Below are 10,128 nucleotides of genomic sequence, written 5' to 3'. Positions count from 1 at the left end.
GTTCTGTATATGTAAGCACTAGAATCTAAGTCTACCTTTACCTGAATCTAAAGCCACTTACTAATTTATTTGGATAAAAAGCTCATTGTAAACCTGAAATGCATAAACTTCTCCAGAGCAAATCTTCTATATTGAAGTGGAAAAACATTTCAGAAAAAAATAGCAGCTATGCTCTTACCACCCAAAATTAACAACTGCTAAAATATTTGCTTATATGCTTCCTATGTTTTTGTTGCTGCAAATGTTGCTTTTAAGGAAAAGAAATATTTCTACTTATTTTTATCAAATGAAAAATATATAGTAAAAAAATTCAAGAAATGCAAAATACTGCCAAAAGAACATTTAAACAATCACATGAAATCCTACCATTAAACATTAGGTGCCCGTAATTCCAGACATCTTTCTCGTATACAGAGAAATGGAAGGAGGAGAGGGGAAAAAGGAAAGAAAAGAGAAAAATGATATAGAAATGAGAGAAATAGTAAAGGAAATATAAATATAATTAGTTTTACGAAAACAGAATCAGGGACACCTGGCTGACCCAGTTGGTTAAGTGTCCAACTCTTGATTTTGGCTCAGGTCGTGATCTTGTGATGTGAGGTCAAGCCCCACATCAGACTCCAAGCTTGGAGTCCATTTGAAATGGTCTCTCCCATTCCCTCTGTCCCTCTGTCCCCCACTTTAGCATGTGATATCTCTCTAAAATAGATACATGTCTAAAAAAATGGAATCATATTAAAACGCTTTATATTAAAACTATTAAATTGAATATTGCTTGGCTAGTTCATAAGTAGAATAAATAGAAGCGCATCTGGAAAGATTAACAGAATTTAGTTAAGTGTTTCCATACCACAAGTGATATTTATTTACTGAAATATGCTCTTAAACTAAAAAAATAGAGATATTGTTGAAGGAATATTGAACACTTATTTTTAATGATGTATTTTAACTTTAAACAGCACAATAGCTATTTTGAATGTTGAAGACACGAGAGGTTTTTCTTTTACTTATTCTCTAGTTGGTGTGTGTGTGTGTGTGTGTGTGTGTGTGTGTATGTGTGTGTGTTTATAAACCTGGAAAAAAGAAAAATAATAGTAGGATTTTAACATTTTTATATCTCCAAAATTCATGTAGCTTTTATTAGTGTTATCATTATACTTAGTGTTAGTGTTATCATTATACTTACACAGACTTCATGTTTAGCACTAGGCTTTTTATCATGGATTTTTAATTTTCAGATTATTTTGATTTTCCTTTTAATTGGTAGGACATTGTCAAGTGATTTTTCAAAGATCTCAGAAATTCTCTGCTGATTCTATTCTTTAATGATTGAGGGGTTTACAGCAAGAAAGCATTTAGGCTAAGTATCATCTTCTTGAATGTCACTCTCATTCCCTCAAAAATCTAAGTATATTTTGTTGATATGCCACTCATTATTTTTCTACAAGCGAAAATAGCTGTGCAAATGGCTGACATCAGCATAATTTTTCTTTCATATAGGATGTTTTTGTTTGTTTTGTTTGTTTGTTTTTAGGGGGAGAGAGAAGGAGAGAAACAATCCCAAGCAGCGGAGCCCGATGAGAGGATTGATCTTAAGACCCTGAAATCATGACCTGAGCTGAAATCAAGAGTCAGATGCTTTACTGACTGAGACACCCAGGCACCCAGATGAATTCTTCTTCTATTCTCAAAGTCAGACAATTTATCTAGGATATATATTGATCCTAAACTTTTGGTATCCTAAAACACTTTGTGTTCTTTTGTTCTGTGTGTTCAAGTAGTCTTCGTCTTCAACCATAGATCTCACATTATATGATTAAATAAATTGCTCTGTATATAGATATTTTACTTGGGGGATACTCATTACCTCATGTTGAATCACAACATCTTCTAGATCTATTAACTTATCTCTAATTGTTTTACTCTGTTGTTTTCATCTTTATTCACAATGATTGTCCCAGTGCCTGTAATTTAAGTTTAGAGTCTATATTCTGTTCTTGGCATATTTTAAAATTTATTAGTTGCACAATGAAAACAGTTGATCTCTAGTGTGTTTCCTTCAACCTGTAGTTTTCCCTTTTGTTTATGTGACGGTTGTAACACTATCGAATTAAAATTCTTAATTAGTTATTCTATGACAGTCAGCAATTTTAAGGAATTGTGAATAATGTTTTATTCCAGATTTTGCTTTTCTATTCTTATGGCACATTCCTTTCTCCTCTCACATTTTGTTTTCAGTTTTATTTATTTTTTTATTTTTTATTTTTTTAAAGATTTATTTATTTATTTATTTATTTATGATAGACATAGAGAGAGAGAGAGAGAGAGGCAGAGACACAGGAGGAGGGAGAAGCAGGCTCCATGCCGGGAGCCCGACGTGGGACTCGATCCCGGGACTCCAGGATCATGCCCTGGGCCAAAGGCAGGCGCTAAACCTCTGAGCCACCCAGGGATCCCTGTTTTCAGTTTTAGATGTAGATTTGCCATATACTTCATTTTCACCTTAATTAGTTTGGAATGACTGTGTAGAAGTACATTTGTTTTGAAAGAACAGTCAGGTGACCCACACTATATCTGAGAACAGATTTTTGGTCTTGAACAACTCGTGAAGGATTTTTATGTGTTGCATTGGCTTTTCTATACCTAAGATAAATGGTAATAGTGGGCAAGTGATGTTGGGCATTGGGGGAGCATAGACAAGGCCAAGTATAGGCTTTGTTAAAGTGCATGAATTTTGTTCTTTTCTGAGAGTGTTGATGATGCAAGAGTATATATTATACCCTAAGTCAACTTCAGTATATGAGGTGTAGGATTTACAATTTTTACCCATTGTGGTCATTTCTCTCTTTAGTGTGTTCACGTTCCCCATGTCACTCTTTTTGCCTTAGTGGTTGTTTCTCTGACTTCTCCATTATCAGGAGATACAAGAATATAAGGCTACTTAAGAGTTGGTGAGAATTCCTAACATACTGTTAACTCACCACTTTGTTTTATAGGTAATATCCAAATACTGCATTTTATTCATGTTATTTTCTTTCTTTCCCCAGGCACCGGTTGCTGAAAATTATTGTATGGGGTATTCTCTCTCTCTCTCTCTCTCTGTCTCTCTCTCTGTCTCTCTGCTATTGGTACTTTCCCCAAGTATTGATGATGATGAAGGGGTTCAGAATGAATCTCCCCAAATTCAAAATGTGTGTTTTGAGCTGAAGTAAAACATTATTTTTGAGCTGAAGTTAATCAAGGCCCGAAAGATTCCAGAAAGTCTTTTACTTCCCTCTCCCTAGCTGCCAAAAGAATTTAGACAGATGGCCTGGTCCAGGAAGAAAATTATCACTGGAGAGAACTACAAAGAATATGGGCTAAGTGTGGTAAATTAAGGGTAAGCTTGGCAGGGCCTGTAGATCAGGTTCCTCTCTGTGTCCCACTGTTTCTCCATGGTGTCTGGCATCACAAACATTTGTTTTCCAAATATTTGTTGTTTCCATCTTCCTGTCAATTTCTTTCTCCCTTTTGAAGTCTTAGGTCCCTACCCCTGCTTCTTAGCTCAGGTTAGCATATAAGTCTCAATTGCCAGACTACCTGGGGGGTCTTATATTTTTATGGGGTTCCCACATATATGTAATTAATTTTTTTCTGTTCATCTGTTTTATATCAATTAATTAATAGACCAGCCAGAAGAATCTAGAAAAGTAGAGGAAATTTTTTCCCCCTTTACAATTATGATGATATGAAACATAAGGGAGAAAATTCTTTGAGTTTTAATGATTATTTAAGATGTGAATTTTGAAACATGTTATTATGTCTCTCTACTCAAGATGGCAATTCGTGTGTCCCACCTTTGCACCCCCGATGCAGCCAAAAAGTCTGTTTCATTAGGTTCTCAATCACATTGTTGTTAATACATATATGTTCATCTATTGTCTCTAGTAAGTTGTGAGCTCTTTGAAGATATGAAGATAGAGTATATGCCTTATTTTCTCTTGTTTATGACATCTAGTCCATTGCTCAGTGTGTAAAATAAATGAATAAGTGAATGAGTTTACATGTTGCCCGATCTATGTTCACAATAGGACTTACTTTTTAATAGATGGGCTTTCTAAAAATAATATAGAGATTTTTCAGGGAATTACATTCTACTGGTAAAAATACTCAAGCTGAAGACTGAATGTGCATCTGGGACCACTTATGAGAGAAGATTTTCTACATAGTTGAAACTGGACATCATGTTCTCCAGTTAGGATTTTCCTGAGAAGCTTACTTACTTAGAAATTAAAAAAAAAAAAAATTTCCACAGAATTTCCAGCTAGATGTCCTTAAGTGATGAATTTTACATATTTTAGAATCTTCTAATCCACCTGTAAGAATGATTCAGTTAAATTTCTTCCACACCATCTCTTTCTTCCTGGACTTTTTTCCCACTGATTTTAATATAATAATAATAACAACTACAATAATACCACTGATAGCGATAGCAACAGAAACAATATAAGGGAAGGGAGAAGAAATGTGTGGGAAATATCAGAAAGGGAGACATAACGTAAAGACTGCTAACTCTGGGAAACGAACTAAGGGTGGTAGAAGGGGAGGAGGGCGGGGGGTGGGAGTGATTGGGTGACGGGCACTGGGGGTTATTCTGTATGTTGGTAAATTGAACACCAATAAAAAAAAATTAAAAAAAGAAACAATAAAATAAATACACCAGCCTTATTAAAAAACCTTTATGTCATTCCTCCTTTGAATCTGAAACTCTGGCATTGTCTGTGACTGTTTTGAAGGCGATGTGAGAGTTCATTCAGATGCATTTTTAAGCTTATGGTTATTAACTTTCCAAACTTGGAAGCATCCCTCGTGGTCTCTTCAATAGCTGTGTCCTCTACCTGACTTTCGGTTTTTGCCTGCAAACAATCATGGGAGTACAGACCATTTTAAAGTAAAATTAGTTTGGCAGAAAGGTTTGTTTCCCCTTCTTTTGTTGCCTTGATATACTACTAGTTTCAGATGCTTAATTTAAACTTGAAAGAAAATTCTTGATGTCCTTGCTTTACATTTCTAGACATCCAATAGAGTACCCCGTCCTGAGGTAATAATCTACTCATAGATTTATAGAAACAGTGAATAACTTAGGATAAACTTAGACTAGGTCAGGAAAGACCTAGAAAGAAAAAGCATTCTGAGAATTCTGAGAATGTGCATAAACCTCTCTTCACTTTTTATGGGGCTAACAATTAAGTGCTTAATAAGAAGAATAATTATTTTTGAGTGTGCCGTGTTTGAGTCTGGTTGATACTCTAACTACCACATGATACCATGTGTGTATTGCGTTTTCTATTTCCCTGGGACAGAACATTGAAGCTCAGAGTTGACACAACCAAATCTGTAAAATGTAGAACTAGAATTTGAACTGAGGTCTTTCTGATCCTGTTATCATTATGAGACAGTATATCTGCGCTCAGGCTGAGCTGACTGCAAAGTTTAGCACAGAAGAAGAAGATGTCTAGCATTTACATAAAGGCAAGAACAAATGAAAGTTCAGGAAAAATTCTGCATCAGGGGTGGAATGTTCTGAGAAAGCAATTCATAGAAAAAGAAAAAAAAATAGAGGAAGGTAAGGGAGGTCTGGAGGTGAGGAGTTTCAATTTTTTGTCAGCTTTATTGAGATATATTTAACCTATGAACTTTTGTAAGTTTAAGGTTTACAGTGTGATGGTTTGGTACATGCATAACTTGCAAAAGAACTATTGAAATATGGTGGCGGGGGGGGCGCAAAATGTACATCTCCAAATATGCCTCTTTGATATAAAGTTTATCTTGAACTGATTATTATTATTTTTAAGATTTTTATTTACTTATTTGAGAAAGAGAGAGAGAGAAAGCATGTGCAGTGATGGAGGCAGAGTGAGAGGGAGAGAAGGTCTTAAGCAGACTCTGCACTGAGTGTGGAGCCCAACGTGGGGCTCAATCTCTTGGTTTGGGGGTCAAAACCAAGGGTCGGACACGTCACTAATTGTGCCACACAGGTGCCCTGGAGTTATTTTTTAGAAACAGCAGGCACAAGAGCAGCCCTGAAAACCCAGTAGAAGTTATCCTTTCTAAGAGACATTTACATTTATAAAGGAAATTTGTACCAGGAAGAGAAAGATGGCTCTAAATCTCTGGAAACACTTATTAATGGAGAAGACAAGGACTTAAATCTGCATAACAGCCTTATCTCTGTTTCTTATGCTTTTCCTGGTAACCTCTCCTAATTGTCTTCCTCACCCCCAACATCTTCTTTTGTTTTTAGCTGGAGGTGGCATTTATGGGGATGGCTTAGGCCACAGCATGGAGTTGCTTGGTTTTCCTGAGTACACACCATGTGTACAGGAGGTAGACATATTATTAAACTTATGTTTATTTTTCTCCTTTTGAACTGTTTTTCTTTTCTTTTTTTTTTTTCTTTTTTTTTTTTTTTATTATCACAGAGGTGTCTCAGTCAAGAACCTAGCAGAGTAGAGGGGAAATTATTTTCAGTTAGTTAATGTTTCCATCATCTTACATAATTATTTGTGTGTGGGTGCTGTGTTAACATTTAAAATCTTTTCTCTTAGCAAGTTTCGAGTATATAATACAGTATTGTTAACTATAGTCATTAGGCTATATATTAGATTTCAGAACTCAATCATCTTATAATTGGAATTTTATACCCTCTGACCAACATCTCCCCATTTCTCCCACTTCATAACCCATGCCAAGCACAATTCTACTCTCTGTTATGAGTTTGGCTTATAATTAGATGGTTCCTTTTGAGAGGATGGCATTTTTTAATATAGATTTTATTTATTTATTTATTTATTTATTTATTTATTTATTGAGAGAGAGCTTGAGATAGCAAGAGAGAGCAGAGTAGGAGGGAGGAGCAGAGAGAGAAGCAGGCTCCCACTGAGCAGGGAGTGATGAGGGACTTGATCCCAGGACCCTGGGATCATGACCTGAACTGAAGGCAGATGCTTAACTGACTGAGCCACCCAGGCACCGTGAGAAGAGGGCATTTGGACAAAGAATTGTTGGAAAGGGGTCAGTTAAATGGGTCAGCAGGTATATGGAAGAAGAGCAGTAGAGACAGAAGTAGCACATTTAGTGCAAAGAGATCAAGGCTGGAGCAGGCCTGGTGAAGACATGATACAGTAAAGGGCCAAGTGGAGCTAGAGCTATGTGGGTGGGGGTAGAAAGGGACCTTGGTCAGAGTTGATATTAGGTAACAGAGGCTAGAAGATGCATCATAAACTGTAAAACAGAACAGATGCTAGGCTCTAAGCCCTAGGAGAGCTTGTGCTGAACTGCAGAGTGCACACCCAAACGAAGGACCTCTGGATCACGTTTTATAATAAAGAAACACAGTTCTGACCAGTATAACACGTTAAAGACTGATACTCAGCTAATGGACACTAGTTTGCAATTCCTAATTTAATTCAGCAGCATCCATTTATAGAAAAAAGATGCTGGGCCCATAAAATTTTAGTGTCACAGCTATCAGCTGTCAAAATTTTGTTTTCTAAATTCCCATCCATTTTCCCCTTCCTCTACAAAATGTGTTGTGATTTGGCAAAGTTTTAGAAAAGGGGTTTGAACATAAGCTAGGAGAAACTCAGTCTCCAAGGAAAGTTTGTGGTGACTTAGAAATCATGAGATATCATTGTATAATCTGAAAGAACAGGTTTGCCTTTAAAAACTGGTTTGTTAAATTCAGAGAAATATCCCTAAATCCTCCTGGCAAAGTATAGATTGCACCAGCAGTTGAACTTTCATCAAAGGAACTTGGTGAAATGACTTTTGGATCAAAATAATCCTTTCCTTTTTCCATCCAGTTCTGTGGGAACTATCCTTTTAGATGATAAGGATTCTTCTCTCCTAGTATGCATTAATATCTTTCATCCTTTAGAACATCTTGGGGAGAGAGAAATTCCCACTTCTATCCTCAGAAGTTCTCCTGGCTGGATTGATAATTGACACAGAACAGAGTAACAGAAGAAAAACACCAACCAACCTACCGAAAAGCAAAGTTTAATTACGTGTGCATGGAGGTCCAGTAATAGACTTGATACCCAAGTAAATGACCAAGGCATACAGCATTTATGTATTTTAGACAAAGAAATATAAATATGGGAGGAATTGACAGGATAAAGAAAACTTATGTTTACAAGCTTCTGTTAGTATGGAATTCCAAACGGATGTCTGTTGGGGGAGTAAATTAATAAAAGTAACACAGTTTGTTTATATAGTCCTCTTCAGCACTGAACTCCCATCGCTGGTCATAAGGATTCTTCTCAGTCTTCAGTTGAAGGAGGGACACTCTTCCCATGAGAGATTTATTTCCTGCGTTCAGCGAGTCAAAGGGTCAAGGTGGCCTTGTATCAGCTGCTTTTTTTCAGTAGCTTTAATTCAAAAAAATAATCATTATGCCATTGTAGCATATTTTAGGATGGTCTTCCCTGGTCCCCCACAATCATTAAGCCTTAGGAGTGCAGAAGGAGCCTTCCTGCCAGTGCCTGCATCGTGTGACATTTACACTACTATCCGTGAAACAACATGGCGAAATGTGAAGTGCAGACCCTATTCCAGGACCCAGTGAGTTCTTACGTCTTTTTTTCCCTTTACTCCCAAAGAATATGATAAAATAAAATAGGCAGTACGAAAACTCCTGATTCACATAGTAACTGATTTTAATGACTCCTTAATTGTTCCCATATCCTCTTTAACAATGAGAGAAAAGGTGCATCGTAGGCCTTGCTAAATCACAATTTCCATTACATGTTTCCATATGACATGTGATGTTTGAAGCAGGATATCTAACACATAACAGTTGAAGCGTGGCTAATTGGTTGGCTGGCTGGACGGATAGATGGATGGATGGATGGATGGATGGATGGATGGATGGATGGAAGGACGGATGGATGAGTGAATGGATAGATGTACAGACAGAAACATGAATGCATCAGTAAATCAATAGATTGAATTGTTTTTCACACTTGAACATATTAATTAATCTTGATGGACACCTAATATTTAATCTGGTGAAAGATAATACCTAAAATCACCTCCAACTCTGAAAGTGTATAGTTCTATACATTTTTATTATTTTGTACATTTTGTTTAATTTGGTCATGTCAAGTGTTAAAGAAGTAGTACTTCTTTTTGTATAAAATATATGTTAGCAGTTGCATATATAAGATTATATGATTATGGGGCTCTTCCATAATTCACAAAATGTTGAAGTAGGTTAAATTCTTTTCAGGGATACAGTGGTATATAATATATTGCTATATTTTTATTAGTATCATGTCTTTTTTTTTTTTAAGTATTCTATATACCAAACATGGGGCTCGAACTCATAGCCTCAAGATCAAGAACAGCATGTTCCACCAACTGAGCCAGCCAATAACCCCTAGAGTCTTATGTTTTCACCAAAAACAATATTAGGGCTGATAGAAATATTTGAGAACAATAATGAGATGTTCCTATTTTATAGCTGAGGGCACTGAGGCCTGGAATGATCAAAGACAGTTTTAGTTTGTTCTTGTTCGTTGTTACCCAATGTTCTATTAAAATTACCGATTTTCAGCAAGCAAAATCAGGAAAGAGTTTTAAAGTCAATGGGACTGAGGTCCAGCATCACATCTGGATAAATGGAAACCTAAGATACTGAAGTTTCCTAAAGCTGTGTGCTCTTTGTGGTTACCACACACTCTTCTAAGGAGCTTCAACCAAAAATCCTAAAATCTTTGCTGATTTTTCTTTACCTGATGTGTTAAATTTAAAAATTAATCCAATGCCCTCAAATCTGTTTCTTGTTTTACAAAATAGTTTATTGATTAGCCAAGGTCTAAACAAAGCTTCCTACTTGACTCATTGATCAAAATAAGATCCAAGAGCTCATTAACTGGGCTGTCAGATACCTTCATTTATTCATAAGCTTCTTTTTTCCCCACTAACCTTTTACAGTAATAAAAGCAAAAAAAATCTGTATGTTGGTAAATTGAACACCAATAAAAAAAATTCAATGCTCTGGTCTGAAAATAAATAAATAAATAAATAAATAAATAAATAAATAAATAAATAAATAAAAGCAAAAAAAAAGCTTATGTACTTTTT

This window comes from Canis lupus, chromosome 5 (genome assembly GCF_011100685.1).
Source record: "Canis lupus familiaris isolate Mischka breed German Shepherd chromosome 5, alternate assembly UU_Cfam_GSD_1.0, whole genome shotgun sequence".
Taxonomy (NCBI): domain Eukaryota; kingdom Metazoa; phylum Chordata; class Mammalia; order Carnivora; family Canidae; genus Canis; species Canis lupus.
The sequence above is the reverse complement of the archived record's forward strand: the minus strand, read 5'-3'. Positions refer to the sequence as shown.